Here is a 17,718-nt window from a genome sequence, read left to right on the forward strand (position 1 = left end):
CGACACTGTGTATCCCACAAACCCAATCTACGCCACAGAGAATTTTAAACGCAACATTAATGTTGAGTGTTTGTCCGCTTCCGTTCAACTTCTACGCTCAACGCCCACGCAGGCTGTAATGGCAATAACGCGACATGTATAAGTGGTTAGATGTTTATGTAAGGGGGAATAACCTATTGCTATGTTCTAGTGTAAATTTTATCGCATCTGCACTAAAATATTGTTTATGATATTTTGAACGAACAATAATATTACACTATGAAAAACTTCGTCTCAATCTTTAGGAAATGCGATCGGAGGCTGTTGTTACTTCAATAAATATTACAAACTCAAAATTCCCTCTTTAGATTTCGATAATTTTAATAACTAAACAATATTTTCGAAGTTTGACTTTCCATTGTGCATACTTAAATCTCCATTTTAATTCCTTTCATAATGGCTTTTGAACGAACCCATCCAATGTATTACCTGCTGAATGTTGGGTATGACAATTTTTTATAAGTATGTGTTGGAAAACTGGTTACGGGTATTACAACAAAAAGGGTAACACATTTTTAGAACACATGAAGCTCCTAATTCGATTCAAATTACAGTTGTCCAAATCACTTATGCTACTAACACTTGACAAACGTCTTTATTGGATTTGCATTCTAAGATCCGCGAGGAAGTTCTGTGGTGTGACTCATGAGGTGAGCTGTTTTGAGATTCAAGTCTGGCTGGATTACCATAATTCAGTACTGTCTAGTGACTAGGCAAGGTCGCATTGGCTACCTAGAGATGCAACAAACATTCACAGCGATTTATGAGATTAATATGGCTGTATTTCTTAACTCGCCTTTGGCTCGGCCCCAGGCCCCCTTTTTTGGTTAGGGGTAAGTACAAATAAGCCACGGGGAACAGGGCGCAAGACCTACAATCGTGCCAAATTTCAGACATCCAGTTAATCTAGAAATGGGTAAACGTGATTTTGACTTGTCCACCTGTAAGAATAACATTGGGGTGGAGGGGAGGGTTTAATATTTGGGGGGGGGTTGGATTTGTAAAATTTACCTTTCCGTAATGGGCGCAATACCTACAATCGTGCCAAATTTCAGATAACCAGTTAATCTAGAAATGGGTAAACGTGATTTAGACTTATAAACCTGTAAGAATAACAGTGGGGGGGAGGATTTAATATTTCGGGGGGTTGCAAATTTTACCCTTAACTTAGGATCCCATACTACAATACTACCAAATTACAAGTCTCTAGCACGTTTCTAAACGATTCAGATGACCATAACAAAGTCATCAAATTCCAATGTTATTCTCCATAAGAATGACACGGGGCTCGTAAAAACTTTCAAAATTTTGACATTAAAATTAAGTTTTGAGGGGCAAGGAGTAAAGTCACGAAAAAACACGTATGGAGTAAAATTGAAAAAAAGTTAGGAAAATACAAAGCAATAATAACGTTTTCAAAAAAAATTATTTATGTATGAAAAAATAGCGAAAACCGGTAAAAATCTTTAAGAAATTTGCCAAATTTTGAAAGTAGGGCGTTTTTTTTTAGCTGAAGGAGTGCGATTTTCGGGAAACGCCTAAGAGGGTTTTGTAGAAAATTTAATTCCCTAATCATTCTAATTCATTCAAATCCTTTCTAGCTGTTACCGTGTTCGAACTATATCCGTTTGAAAAAAACGTGTTTTGTCGTTTTTTCATGTCCGCCATTTTGGATTTTTTTTCGAATACTTGTCTGCGGAAGATTAACTGGTCGTTGAACTGGCGTAAATATTATCCTACGATTCGGATGCGTTTAAGGAATTATCCCCCGAGCAAGTTACGGTTCCACTGAAAAAGATATCTACTTCCCTATAGGGAAATTCTCTAAAAGACCAAGGTCGAAATCTTTCTTTGGCCATTGAAGCATAACTTCGAGCATTACTTTTGGACACGAATTAAACATGTCATCTGTAACGTAGTTAGGCCTATCGTTTAGATAGAATATAGTTGATTGAGCCTATTACAGAGTGCGCTTCTGTCATTCTGTTTTCTTCACTTAATTTGTATTAGCATAGGAGAAGCTATATCAATAGTTATCAATGAGATGTCCTATTAGTTTGACTTGGTTAACACGTTTGTGTACTCCACATAAATGTAATGTATTGTCAAATGAATGTAGTTTTGACTAGTGAGTCTCAGATTCACGGTGCATTGCTGCAGTAACCGCAAGAGGAAGAATTGCTTCTTAGCGCTACGATACGATCCAATGGAATGTGCAGTACCGTATCTTGTATCCTCGGTGAAAGGATTTCAAGTCCAGACAGTCCAGTTCACAGACCTCTGTTCCTCAGTTTCGTTCCTCTATCCGCTTGTTTAACATCTAGTTCCTCTCATATTTCTACAGGGGGTGAAATAACACAGTATAAAATTCCATATTTCCGTTTGACGTGGTAACATATCAGTTTCTGTCACAGAAACTACAAATTTCCAACTTCCTTTGCTTCTGTTAGGGAATAAAATATGTCAACACACCATGGCTTTCAATTTTTATAGTGAATATTTATCCGGTTTGTGTTTTATCGTCGTGGAGAATTTCCATCCTTGACCACTGAACTCTTATCCTCTTCTTTGTTCTGCGTGCCTTAATTTGTCAGATTATGTAAATACAGTAATACGCTTCAATTTGGGTTCTGCTTTAATGTTATAGCATTACGTTTCAGTATCATTTTAAAGTTAGCCAAATATATATATATTTATAATCACCTTACATGCTTATAATATGAACAATTTTAATTAAACTTTACGGACATTTTTGTGCATACTGCAAGTCATAATCATTTAAGATATCAAAAACAGCACTACTGGTCAGATAAAAATGTTTTTGCCGAATACACTGTTAAAATTTACAACTTATCGTAAGTTAAGATTGATTTATCAACTTAACATTTAACTAAACCACAATCTAAGACAAATGTTAGCTCCATCGCGCCCATTCCATCTTTATTTATTTTATTGCCACTCAACACACACTCGAGTTTGATACAAGTTCACAAACAGACTCTTGTCTATGACGTAGGCTCTGATAAGATTGTGACCTTGACTGTTGAAGTTGCAACAAAATATTCGTTCAAGATAGCTGCTTGGTGATAAACTCTTAACGAAACCCGTGAAAAACTTCGCTTCCATGTATTACTAAAAATATCTGTGAACTTTTGTAAGCTGATGGAGAGCAAAGCCTTTAGAATCTGTATTTTTACACATTGGGGGCTACACATTGGTTTATGTTATCTATATACCAAGTCAGCATGTGTTCACTCACTTTTTGGGTTAGCAATCAGGCAAATTTTACTCGGCGGGCATACTTGTGAGAACTTTTGCCTGATCTGGATCTCGTTGATTCTCGAGCACGTTATGGACAAAAATTTCAGCTTCTTTAAATACCTTAGTGCCTAATTAAACGTTAGGTTATGTTAGACAGACATACATAACTGCTTGGTCGTTTTTTATTGTAATCCATTATGTTTCCAACTCTCCCTACTTGCCTGAAAAGGTTGTCTGATGTGTAGTTACAAATGTGCAGCAAATTTATTTGGAGATCAGTAGATCCTTTGTTGATCTTTACTTAAAATTAAGATTGCTATATGGTTTGCGACCAGCCATCATACTTGCAACTTAAAAGTTAAAACATTCTAGGTAGCATCGACGTATAATGACTATTACTGGATACTGGTCGATACTGGACTTGATATGGTCGATACTGGACTGGATACGGTCGATACTGGACTGGATATGGTCGATACTGGACTGGATACGGTCGATACTGGACTGGATATGGTCGATACTGGACTGGATACGGTCGATACTGGACTGGATATGGTCGATACTGGACTGGATATGGTCGATACTGGACTGGATATGGTCGATACTGGACTAAGGACTGGATATGGTCGATACTGGACTGGATATGGTCGATACTGGACTTGATATGGTCGATACTGGACTTGATATGGTCGATACTGGACTTGATATGATCGATACTGGACTGGATACGGTCGATACTGGACTGGATACGGTCGATACTGGACCCAGATGATATTTATTTGTCATTACTGGGGCAATAAATTAATTATGATACCGAACAAAATGTTATCGTGGGATAGACCATGGTTTGGACCGATTAAAAACCTAAAATTGGCAATGACAATGATAAAAACAATTAGAAAATAAAAACAGCCCTTTAAATTCAGTAGACGTATACATTTACTCAATTATCACACTGTTAGTACAGTATATGTCTACAAATACAGTAATCTGAACTGAAAAAGTGAACTGTGTGTCTGAGTTATGTGAGGACAGGTGCGTCGTAGATTTCCATGTCTCGCACGTTTTTTGTTTTGGCATTGAACTTTTGCCAACACACCTCGCGTGGCATCTCTATTCTCTACTGTCCGGTTAGATGTGGATGGCCACGTAATGACGTAAACATTGTATTTCTGGCGATCAGCTGTTAACCTCCAAGATGTTTAGAACGGTACACTGAAATAATTTGATCTGCAGCTAAAGCTTATTCGGCTAAACTAGGAAACATGAGGTGGTTCAAATGCGTAGTTTTCAGAAGATTTCCGTATTTCTTGAGCATTTCCTTTAAAAAAATCATTTTGGATTTACAAAAAAATTTTACACGAGAAAACACTTTAGTCTTGGCTAAACAGCTAAACCTAACGTGCAACTTGTGTAAATCCTTCCTTAGCCGCCATAGTATTTTAATTCTTCAAAATACTTCGAGTAAAATTGAACTAATCGTACAGCTTATCAATTACAGCCAAGATAAACAGTTACATAAGCTACAAAACAATTGCATAACCGAAATCCGCAAACCGCCGACAGGGTCGGGGCCTTGAGGCGAGACTAATCCAGGAATGGAACCAGTTACAAGGTTGTCACAGGTAACGTACCTGTTACTTAGACCCGGTAACAGGTTACCTGTCTTTGTGAGGCTCAAGGCCCTGTCACCTTGGACTTCTTTGTGTGTGAATTACATAATGGATCGTTGTTTAAAATCTCGCTTAAACGGCGTTACACAAGGGCGTACTCTCGGGCTAAACTTTTAATTGTTAAATCACAGGCTATAATCCTTGATTGACGCTTTGCAGTTTAACAAGTGAAGTGCTAACAGTTTAATGACGAGAATAGACTAGGTATGACCTTGACGTCCTTATTTGTTAACTTGTATTCTTACTCCCACTTCCTGTTGTAGTGCGTAATAAGGATAGCTGACATATTAGATAATACTTTAATATCACGATTTACTAACACTCATGTAATATTTATTTGGTTGAGTAATGCAATTGTAGAGAGTTCTTGGTCGCTTTAATAAGTTAAATCTTTTTATAGGGTTTTCGGATTTTCTCAGCTGGAAAATGTGTCCAGCAGTATTTTATTTTATTGTGTGTTTTCTGCGCCGATGGCATTTTCTTGCGTTTTGAAATCGAGCGGCCCAAGCCCTGGTCTGGTGACAATCCAACGTTGACGTTTTTGTTATATAGCAACGAGACAATGACAAATGGCAACTGGGTCTGGAACGATCTCACTTGGAATCGAACCTGCGACCTTCAGATAACAAGGCGATCACTATAACCACTCGGCCACCCATATTATTAACAATTGTAATCATAACATATTGGAGCCATACTGTTTAATTGCTTTCTACTTCGGGAAAAGATTTGCATGCTTTCTCATAGAAAAACTATGAAAATGATAATACGCTCCCAAACTGACCAATTAATTATCAATTTAAAATAATGTTTACCTGGACCCAGAGGAATTAACTTATAAATTACTATTGAAGATCAATAAGGAAATACCATTCGTAAACTGATAACAACCCTTTAAAATCACCGTTTTTATAATAGTATTTTTCGTATGTTTGAAACATTGTGAATAATCTCTTTGCGTGCATAACTATATAAATGGTTTTTTTTGATTGGTAAAACACTTTCCCCAAGCAATGCCCAACCACCAGATACTAGAAAAAACTTATGACAACCCTTTAAAATCACCTTGTTTATAATAGTATTTTTCGTATGTTTGAAACATTGTGAATAATCTCTTTGCGTGCATAACTATATAAATGGTTTTTTTTTATTGGTAAAACACTTTCCCCAAGCAATGCCCAACCACCAGATACTGGAAAAAACTTATGACAACCCTTTAAAATCACCGTGTTTATAATAGTATTTTTCGTATGTTTGAAACATTGTGAATAATCTCTTTGCGTGCATAACTATATAAATGGTTTTTTTTAATTGGTAAAACTTATGACAACCCTTTAAAATCACCGCGTTTATAATAGTATTTTTCGTATGTTTGAAACATTGTGAATAATCTCTTTGCGTGCAGTACTATATAAATGGTTAATTTTTTGATTGGTGAAACACTTTCCCCAAGCAATGCCCAACCACCAGATACTGAAAAAAAAAACTGATGACAACCCTTTAAAATCACCGTGTTTATAATAGTATTTTTCGTATGTTTGAAACATTATGAAAAATATCTTTGCGTGCAGTACTATATAAATGGTTAATTTTTTGATTGGTGAAACACTTTCCCCAAGCAATGCCCAACCACCAGATACTGAAAAAAAAAAAAAAAAAAAAAAAAAAAAAAAAAAAAAAACTGATGACAACCCTTTAAAATCACCGTGTTTATAATAGTATTTTTCGTATGTTTGAAACATTATGAAAAATATCTTTGCGTGCAGTACTATATAAATGGTTAATTTTTTGATTGGTGAAACACTTTCCCCAAGCAATGCCCAACCACCAGATACTGAAAAAAAAAAAAAAAAAAAAAAAAAAAAAAAACTGATGACAACCCTTTAAAATCACCGTGTTTATAATAGTATTTTTCGTATGTTTGAAACATTATGAAAAATATCTTTGCGTGCAGTACTATATAAATGGTTAATTTTTTGATTGGTGAAACACTTTCCCAAGCAATGCCCAACCACCAGATACTGGAAAACTAGACAGTGGGGTGGATAGTAAAGAACCATATTACGTTTTGATTGTGTAGGTGAGGAGGATGTTATAGTTCCGTCGACCTCAAGAGTCTCCTGTATCCCCGTGTAACCTTTCTCTCACATTCCCACGGGAATCCACAGTTTGATGAGTCCAAGACAACGACCTCTAGAATCATGAGAATAAACCGTTACCTTACAACTCGCCACATTGTCAAGTCTTTCACTTTGAGTAGCTGCCTGACATTGTCGGATCTTTGACATGTTTGTCATGCTGCAAGTATATTGCTCTTTGACAATACTTTCTTCCACTTTGAGGATCTCTGACGGGTTTGTAACAGTTTGAGGTTTCTGTTTCTTTTGGCTGTGTCCAAACTTTTAGTTATTTTAAGTAGTTTTCAGATATCTTTGACGAACATCATTCTGAAATCATTTATGATTAAACCTTATTTGATTTAGGTGTTACCGTTACAAGTCTCAGGCATTTCTAATTTATGTATTATTTCTAATGGGATAATTTCCTATACTTTTAACGTGCAAACTGAACGTGCGATTTTTTCATATTTAGTTTTGTATATATTTATTTCGTAAACGATTTTTTCTTATTTATCTCTTCTTGTATACAAAATTCTGTGTACAATATGTGTATATTATTTTCCTTTTTAAATGTAGCCTAAATTTATTGTTTTATTGTGCAGAAGATGTACTCAATCCCCAACCACGGGCATATAGCCCATTTGGGGATTCAATTTCATAATTCGTTTTTTGTACCATTTTACTAATTCTCTGTACCGAAATAAAAAAGAATGCATTCATTAATTCATACGTTGGCTGGTTTTCTTTTTGTGCAGTGAATAGCGGTCGATGTTCACAGTGTGTCACGAACGACGAAATACTCACATTTATTAAATTAATTTTTCGAAACTAAAAGTGGACAGTTTAAATGTAAAAGTTTTACGTAATAGAATTGTGTAAGTTAATTCTTTCAACTACTTCTGCATAGGAAATACATTATTTTTGACATTGATTTTTTCCCTTCATTCCTTGTCTATGATCATTCAATCTTCTAACACTATCGTAATATGCACTGTATTATTTGTTATTCAAAATTTGCAAATTCCTTTTTCAGTACGTTGACTGTTTATTTACAATGATTCTTTGTGTTACAGGTAAATACTTCGTTTGGCTGCTCTTTCTGTGAGTAGCCTACACTTGTTTGTGTCATAAGAAATTAATTGTTGATACATTACACTACAAAATAATAGTATCGCAGTAGTCCTCTATGTTTAATTTATTGTTATTTTCACGCTCGGCTCCCTTATGTTGGCGTGCCGTGTTAACCACAATGTCACAATATTTCCACTACAGTCTGTACCCTTTGTATCACCTCGATGTGAGTCATACAATCAACTGTTTGTCATCACCTTATCACCCAAGCCAGGTGGCAATGCTGCTTTGTCTAGGAGCTAACGAGTTCGATCTGTTCGATTAGGAAATGAGTTGTTCAATGAATCAGATGATAAGTGGATCTAAGGTTTTTAAGTTTTGTAAGATTAGGATATTAGTATGGTTAATCTGCTTTGGAATACATTTTCATGTTTAAAATCTAGTAAGTCAATGCCATCAGATAATTAAATGAAGTCCTCATTTTCGTAAACCACGAAAAAATCATTCATTTAGACGCAACTTTTATCACGATAAGAATTATCATAGTCGAATTTAGCACAAAAATAAAATTTTTATACCATTACACTTTGTCCCAAAATGTTGGCACTAAACCAACTACGACAATTTTCCAGACATCGTTTGTAACGATAAAATATCCCTTAGTGTTAAAAGTGTGATAGAATCCATTGTTCCGCTTTTACTACTTTTTCTGTTCAGTAATATTTTACTGTATTGACATATACAAAATGAACATGAAATCAAAGCATATGAAAACTTTGAAACCTAGAAACACGAAATTTGAAATTCGCCATTTGTTTAACGCGTTGATTAGGAATGTTGAGCGTTTGAACGAGATTAAAATTCAATATTGCTGTATCTTTGAGAAGTTTCAATATCCTAGTGTCATATAATATTTGTGGACATTAACTAAATCAGCTATTTGCGAAACTGATCCTCCTGGTTTCGTTATAAGGTTGTCTCCTCGATAGAGAAGTATAAAAGTTGTTCGATTGTAAAAATAAATACCTCAGGGCTTTGGCTTATTCGAAATAACATTGTCACTAACGTTACGCTCAACGGAAAATGTGATCACATCTGACGATGGAAAATTGATTTCCCGATTACCAATAAGTGACAACCTCCCTTGTACTCAGTCGGGTAGGTTTGACATTGTTATTTATAGAACGAGTAATTTAACCCTGTAATACATACAATACTCGCCCTTGCTTGGTTACTCGAGTTGCTTAATTATTCATCCTAAATTACTCTTGTAATTACGTTATCGAGTAACACAGGTAGTTACACTTCAGACTGTTGTATTACAAGGTTTGTAATTTGACACTTGTAATATTCATGTTGTGAGTAAGTGGTCTTCGTCCCGTGTATTAAGCCACGGAATGAGTGAGTTGAAATGAGTTAGTGATAATGAACTTAAAATTTGATACAAATAAGCTAAATCCAAAATTATAGCTTTAAGCCCAAGATCAATGAAAAGCTTTGCATGTTTGCTTTTTCGTGTGATTCAAGTGTTTATAATCTTTATATGTCTTGGGACAGTCATAAAGTAAACAAAAAATAATGATACATTCAATTCCAAGTAAACTTAATCTCAATCCTCTATGATTCAACAATCTTTTTCTACGTCACGTAAATGTTATTAAAACGGAGTTTGCAGGGTTTTAGTCAATATTTTGATAACAATAAATTTGTTCAGTTATGATCATAGATAACTAATTAGCCTACTTTTTATAATATTAAACTATCAACATGTATATTTCAACGCGTGTAGTTTGTTGCAACAAATTGTATAATTAATTTGTTAAAAAATTGTGGTCGATTTAACGCTTTAAGTATATTATTTGAACGCCCAGAATAATGTTACAAAATGTCTGCAACGATTTCCAAAACCCATTAAACCCAAATATTTGTTTGCGGGTACCGGTAGTCACAACAACTGAATGCAGCCTGTATGCAACTAAACACCCAACTTCCATACCTTGGACTTATTTAATAAATTTCTACTCGCAATTGAAATGTTAGTCGTTTAAGTTAATTGTTCAAGTCGAAGCACTCGATGGTTAACTAAATCGTTATAATCTATATTTTGTCCGTTCTTCTCACATTGTCACATCTCATATATACAAAACTATCGTTGTACTTAAAATATTGCACTACACATCATTGAATTGTATTCCTTCTACGAAAGATATGCGTTGGAATAACAACTAAAATATAATTATATATAATAGTAATATTTGTTTATGCAATTTCTTAAAAGACATGTTTATAGTCTTCATTATTCGTCATAGTGAAATGTTACTTTTGTCTTTATCAAACTTTCTCTAGTTACAAAATATACCCCTGACTAGCTTCGTGATGTCATTTTTTCATTCAGAAGTTTATCTATTGAATGTATGAAACTACAAAGCCTGTTTAGTGACTTTTCTAGGTCACTAGCTGTCAATGGCCCAATACTGCGTAGTGACTAGTGATACTGTAGTGACCTTCCTAGACAACCTCTGTTGTGATCACATCATGCCTGATCTCTGCTAGGACTAGGTAATGTGACGTGATAGTGGCGTTTATGTTTCTAATTTGCCCTCAGAGGCTGTTATAGAACAATATGTGCTCTAGCCATAAATACGTCATGAGAGACACACACAGCCCAGGTGTTAGGTAATGTGAAATAAGTGCCTGTCTACCTAAGTTGTAGTTTTGTATTGTTTTTTAGTGACAAATGGATTAAAATTTAAATTCAGTAGTCATAGGTCCTATTGGGTGGTTTTATTTCCTTGTCTTCATGGCCAATAAAGAAACAGATTAATATTGGAAATGGTTTCAACACACTCCAGTAGCCTGTAGTTTGTGTTTTTAATCATGTTAATAGTTAGCAGTTATCATGTTAGCAGTTAGTTTTGACTGACGTGTATAGAATATAGTTTACTTAGTAAATTATTCATACAGTAATAATAAAAACTATCGATATCAAGCATGACTCACTGACGAATTCAAACATTTATATATACTTACAAACATTTTTGTAAGATTGTATACTCGTTGAGTAATCTTCAAATCTTCTGGCTGCTCATTTTTAGATTTCTTTAAACTCATTCTTATTTCTCATTTAATTTAATTATACAGTACAGTTGGTTTCGGAGACTTTTACCGAAATGTAAAATTTAAAATTACAGTACATGGTTTCGAGGTGAAATACATAAGATGAAATAAAATTTTGTTTTTGAGAGTGAAATTTCTTAGTTTACGTTAAAAACTATGAATCAAACATAAAAGTGTTTATCAATTTCAAATCTCAAAAGTACATAAAATACACAATTAGTATCAAAACACTGTACTAATGAATAATTAGTGTACATGCTGTGTTTGATTTTTTTTCGCAAGTTTATTTTGATGAGAAGTTTGTATTTTTTACGGATATATTTCTTCGGAAAGCTGAAATACACGAGTGACGTAGTAGACTGACTGAGACGAGCCACGTGACACGTGACTCTTCATCACGTGTTCATCTCTCGTGCGTTTGTAGCGTTTGTAGGCAAAACAAAACATCACCCAACCCTCTCTCCCCTCTCCTATTGTCGTCGTTTTCTTCAGGAAATAGTGTAAACCGTGTGTTTTATGGATGATCTTGGTGGAAAATAAGGTCAAGACACGTATCGTGCGAACAGTTTAGTTTTAACAGAAAATATTGAAAAATATGGAAAACATTGCCACATTTTTTTCAAACAGACAGACTTATGGGAAAACATTGGCTATTGTGTCAGATTTTAATAGAAATTTATGTATTATGTGGACGGGTTTGCCGATATTCAAAGCCACTTCTATGAAGATTTTGACAGTCAACTGTGTAAGCCAAGTTGTTTATAAAACATTTAGCCGAGAGCTATGTAAAAATAATGCCTTACTCAGAGATTTAGAGCAAACATGCTACAGACCATGTCTTATGTCTTTTATGATTTTATGAACCATTTTGACATAAATTCGTTTATAAATTTTCGTTTATGAACGCATAAATATCACGGCATTCGTGAAAGTCTTGAGAGAAAATAGTACCTACCATGTATTTTACAAACGATGTTTCAGAAGATTTTTACAGAAAATTATGGATGCTGCGGGGTTAAAGAACTCTTTTGGGCGACAATAAAACCAAACCTTACATGACTTTGACAGAAAATAGTTTAAACACGTAGCCTACCATGTTTGTATAGTGAAACCACGTCCTTAGGAACTTGATTCGATGAAACTATTTGAATCTACGTGTTTTGGGGGATTTCGGTGAAAAATGTAACCGAACTTTGATGTAGACTTATCACGTATTTACTGTGTGAGTTTTTTTTGTCACAAATTTTTGAAATTCCTTTTAATAACTACAGGTATAGTTTGCTTTCATCAATCCAAAGTCAGTCGTCACCCTCTCCATGTTACATTGTCGACAACACATTGATCGCAGTGCTGAGCTGCTTGTTGACTTCTCTCTCGTGTTACTGTATTGTTATTTACCTGTGACCTTCAGTTTGACCCCTAGATAACGTATCACAGCAGTCGACCGTTTATTGGTCAAGGTTTCCCGCCATCTGTTGTCATTGTTTGTTTGGAGGTAAACTAGAAGAGTATGGCAATATTGGTTTTACGTTGGGGAACTACCACTCAGTGAAGCGATTTTCGGGACGAATTAATTGTACACTTATGTGAAATAAGTTATGAGCCACGTATTTTTCATTCTACTTAATATTGCAACGCGTACCACAAATTAAATCTATAAAATGGAAAAACAACATAAAAATCTCAAACACTATAATAAAGCTGTATTTACTTGAAGCACGACTCGGAACGTTTAGATCACAGCACGTTTAGACATAGATAAATGTACAAGAAAACGTGTTTATGGGTTTCATTGTATAATTTACTGGGGGGGAAATAAAATACATATATAAGATACATTATTTAGAGTAGAATAATAATTGAAGGAAATACAATTTTTAGGTGCAAATAGGTTTTTAAAGAATAAGTCGTAAAAGCAGATATTTTTTTATAAAGTGGGTTGTTTAGAGGTGAATAAAATTAGAGACAATATGTTTAAGGGCAAATACATAAGGTGAAAAGCATGTTTAGAAGCAGGTTTAACCAAATGTTTTCGGTTTATAAAATTTAAAGCACAAAGTATTTTGGGATATTATAAACTCAAAGTGCTGTATTTTGGTGACAGATTCGTTGATTGACACGTATGAAGGCAGACAAGTCTAGAAAGCATTTAGATAAATCTAGAAGAAAACGGTTTAAGGGCCTTAGAAGAAAACGGTTTAAGGGCCTATGATTTTCAAAGATACCACTGTCAGGGCTTAAGACTTAACACTCTAGGGAGAGAACATTCAGGATATTTACGCTTTATAAATAAATAAAACCCCATATTAAAGGCAAGAAAATTTCAAAAGACAATACTGTCATGTTAGATAAATTTAGAAGACAACGTGTTTAAGGGAAGATCAATTTACAAAATCAATAATATTTGTTTGGTTTGATAAATTTATAAGAGGACATATTTAATGCCAGATAAATTTAAAATGCAATATGTTTAAGGGCAGACAAATTTAGAAGAAGACCTGTGTAAAGGATACAAGTAGGCCTACGTTTGGAATAGAAAATTAGAAAAGAACAGATAGTTTTAGGGTTAGAAAATGTTTAGCATATTTAATGCTAGATAGATTTTAGGAGAACGCGTTTGTTACAGGTGGATATATTTAAAACATTTTTGGGGACAGATTAACTTAGGAAACCACACGTTTAAGTACAGATACATTTCGTATACAACAAGTTTAAGGCTAGATGTTTAAGGGCAGCTCAATACTTGCCCAGCAGGCGTCGGGACGTATGTGACGCCAGGCGCCGTCTGTTGTATTCTACGCCGTGGAGAATTGTTTTACACCCCTACCTCCCACCTAGGAAGAGCACACACATTACCAGGGGGGCGTTTATTACAAGTTCTAAGTAAGTATAGTTAGACACAAAAAATAAGGCGAATTAGTGCAGTATGTCGAAATCCATTGCACGAGCTAAATTTGTGTGCAGTACAGGATTTGTAAAATTGTTCAATATGTTTTCCTTGCTTGTACAACAATGAACTTGACAGGAGTTGTTTTAGTATAACAGGGATTATTCGAAATAGTTAACAGTTTTTTAAGCTGTGAATTCTTTAGAATTCTTTCGAAAATTTATGAGATCTAAAAAAATAATAGATATTTTCTCAATATCTTATTTAGTTGTCAAATCTTTTTTTCCTACATTACAACAAGGAAGGGTCTCTTTCGGAATCTGGAATCGAGAATAATTTACTCTTCGTACGGGATATTTCGTTCCTTTTCATCCCAATATCTCGCCATTTTGAAATCAGTCGACTTGTATTTGTGTATTTGTTGTATTGTAGTATATGTGTTCTGGAAATGTAATTACGTATTACATCGAGCCATTGCGTAGCCATCTTCTGTAATTTTTATTAGCTATAGCAAGGAATGTATTGCAGTTGTATTTTCAAATGTTAAATTTACAGAGAATGTTTTGGCGAAAACACTCTTGATTTGATGTTCGTAAGTCACATCATTATACAGACGTTTTTAAGAAAGGCTTTGACATTTCAAGATAATAACGTTAACCTTTTGTTTCTTCGCCGTAAGTTTTTGCCTGCACTGCAGGGACTTTCCTCGTATTTCTTTTCTTTACATTAGGTACTATATATATCTTATGTAATTTTCAGCGATGTCGTTTACGTTTACGTAAAAACGGAAATTAGGTATTCCGTCGCAGCATCATTATTTATGAATGAACGTCATTTTATGTACAACTTCATTGTCTATGAATAAGTAAAATAACACATAAAAATTAACTGCGAAATCTACATGAGCTGAAGTAATACAGTACTACAAACTTAACGCATAGTGTGTGTGAGTGTTTCTTTATGAAAAATCCACCGAGCAGGTTTTTCTGCAGAATGGTATAATGTAAACAATCGTTAAGTTATGTTATTTTTTTATCTTAATCTTAATACCCATCAGTAAGGACTTTGCTCTACTATGTGTTTACATAATATTAATATTGTTAACTTATAACCTTACTCTTGGAGGAGTACCTTCAGTTACAGTACCTACCTGATATTACTGTTCTGTTGTAATGAATGCCCAGCGCCTGCAATATTCATTCCCTGACCTTGGCTCATCCGAGTTGTGACGGTGACCTCCTCGTCAACAAGAGCCTCCGTGGCGCAATTGGCTAGCGCGTTCGGCTGTTAACCGAAAGGTTGGTGGTTCGAGCCCACCCGGGGGCGTAAACTTTTGATGGACATAGGTATATAGATTCTTTGAAATTATCTCATCAGCTGTAGATAGTTTGTATGCGTGTTGTAATGGTTATTGAAACTAAATTTTTATTTGATTGAGGACACAGCATTTAATTATAGTCCAATCTACAAGTATTTAAATTTAAATATTTACTAGAGGACACATGCTGCTCCGCAGCAATTAAATATAATATCTGATAAATAATCAAATTTATGATTTTGTATTGCCGAACAAGTTGAAATAACTTTAAAAAATGTTGCATAAAAACACGAATATATCAATGTTAACATCTAGATAACAATGTTAACTACATACTGTATTACATTTTAAAATACTTTATTAAATGGATGAAATGGATTATTAAATGGCTTTGGATAAAATATAATTAATGGGTACCAAATTCATAGTCTGTGAATAAATACATATCTACCAAATCTACTTCATATAATTTTCAATAGATGGCTGTGGGGTTATGTCCATTCTCATTATAGGAAACCTAAACTGACAGATTAACATTCTGCCATAAGAAGCTCGGTGACTCTTTTTATCCAAAGTTCCAGTCATAACATCAACTCTAAGCACAACTCTACTATCAACAACACTAGTTGATAGACTAGTTTTGATCCAAGTCAGTTTGGCGGTAGAACTCACTATACTAAAAAATGTCCTTAGATTCTGCAGAAACCCACTTGTCAAACCTTATATTTTGAACCGTATAATTACATTATTTACTCCGCAATTCCGCAACAAAAATTCATAGTTGATCATAAAAAAACGATTGTACTGTGTCGAAGGTGTTTTTAATAATTAATGAAGTCCTCATCGAAATTATCAATCCGACCGGCTTATCATCACACTACAGTACTTTATAACTACTGTACAGTACTACCATATCAGTTTGGCGGATGATTCCCATAGTGGCGTAGTGTGTTGTTTGTAGTAGTTCCTCCCACTTACTGTCACTAATCAGAGTTAACTATCACCAATTTAATGACAAGCCATGGTTATCACTCAATCTATTAGGTTAGTGACGTGGAAGATTCCCTCAGTGTGTTTAAATAGTTCGCTTTAACTCTTATCACTAATCAGAGTTAGGCCGTAACTATCAAATCAACAAGTTAACGACAAGCTATCTATCACGCAATCTATCAGTTTCGTGACGTGGAATATTCCCTTAGCGTGTTTAAATACTGTAGTTCAGTTCCTATAACTCTTAGCACCAATCAGAGTTAATTATCACCTATCTCAAAATCTATATATCACGCAATCTATCACGTTATCGGTGAAGCGGAGGATTCTCGAGTGACCTCTCCGATAAGTGAAAGGTCACCGACCGCTATCATCCTTATCACTCCGCGGCGGAAACAGTGACGCGGCCTCAAAATGTGGTCCAGCTTTGTTTTCTTCCGGTAGAATCCCGCTATCCTTGTTTTGGTTGTAAAAAGCGGTATTTAAACTTTATTTATAATTAAACCTGTTTAGATAATTACAATCTAAGAGGTATATTATATTTGTGTGTTGGTTGGGAAATTTTAATTGTTAAGAACGGATTGAATACCTGATATATGGCAATCCAAATTACAGACGCAACTATATATATATATATATATATATATATATATGAATTTGAACAGACGGAGTGGGTTTTTGGGCTCTGGGGACCACAAAACAGAAAAATTAATCCATCCCTGGCTTAGGTCTTACCATGAGACCTACGGGGTAATAGCTTATTCCCTACATGGGAAATTTACTAATTTTCCCTATATGGGAAATTCATTAAAACTTAATCTTTGCAAACCTACACAGTTTATAACCAACTGTGTGTAACAATGTAATAATAGTTAAATTTTGCTTAGCTCAGGATTTCTGAAAGGGTATGACAGACAATTGTGTTGCAGAGTAATATGAAGAGTTTTTCAACTACATTTGCAAATTTTAAGTTAAAGTAAACAATGTTTTCTATCAGTAAACAGAAAGTTAGCTGGAGGATAAAGTAAGCACAATTATCTGTGGGCATAAATCATCATAATAGCACATTCAGCCTTAACTCCTTGACTAATCAATCTATGTACCTACTATATCTATCTAACCACTGTATTGCAAAATTTGTTCGTAAACATCAAAGCTTTCTTATACTCATATTTTATTCTGAGAAATTTAATATTGTAAATAGATAAAAAAAAATAGAACACAAAACAAGAATGATTTCTT

The 17,718-nt window shown here is 34.5% G+C and overlaps 1 protein-coding gene and 1 non-coding gene across 2 annotated transcripts in view; both read left to right on the forward strand.

Annotated features, from left to right (window-relative positions):
• Positions 1 to 17,718, forward strand: part of LOC129002884 (E3 ubiquitin-protein ligase RNF144A-like) — a 137,667-nt gene that overhangs the window by 106,775 nt on the left and 13,174 nt on the right. The gene's annotated exons all lie outside the window — the stretch shown is intronic.
• Positions 15,421 to 15,494, forward strand: Trnan-guu (transfer RNA asparagine (anticodon GUU)). Its single transcript has one exon. It is a non-coding gene; the product is annotated as a tRNA-Asn (tRNA).

This window comes from Macrosteles quadrilineatus, unplaced genomic scaffold (assembly GCF_028750875.1).
Source record: "Macrosteles quadrilineatus isolate MER2022 unplaced genomic scaffold, UCM_ALF_1.0 Scaffold_9__3_contigs__length_116548681, whole genome shotgun sequence".
Lineage (NCBI taxonomy): Eukaryota > Metazoa > Arthropoda > Insecta > Hemiptera > Cicadellidae > Macrosteles > Macrosteles quadrilineatus.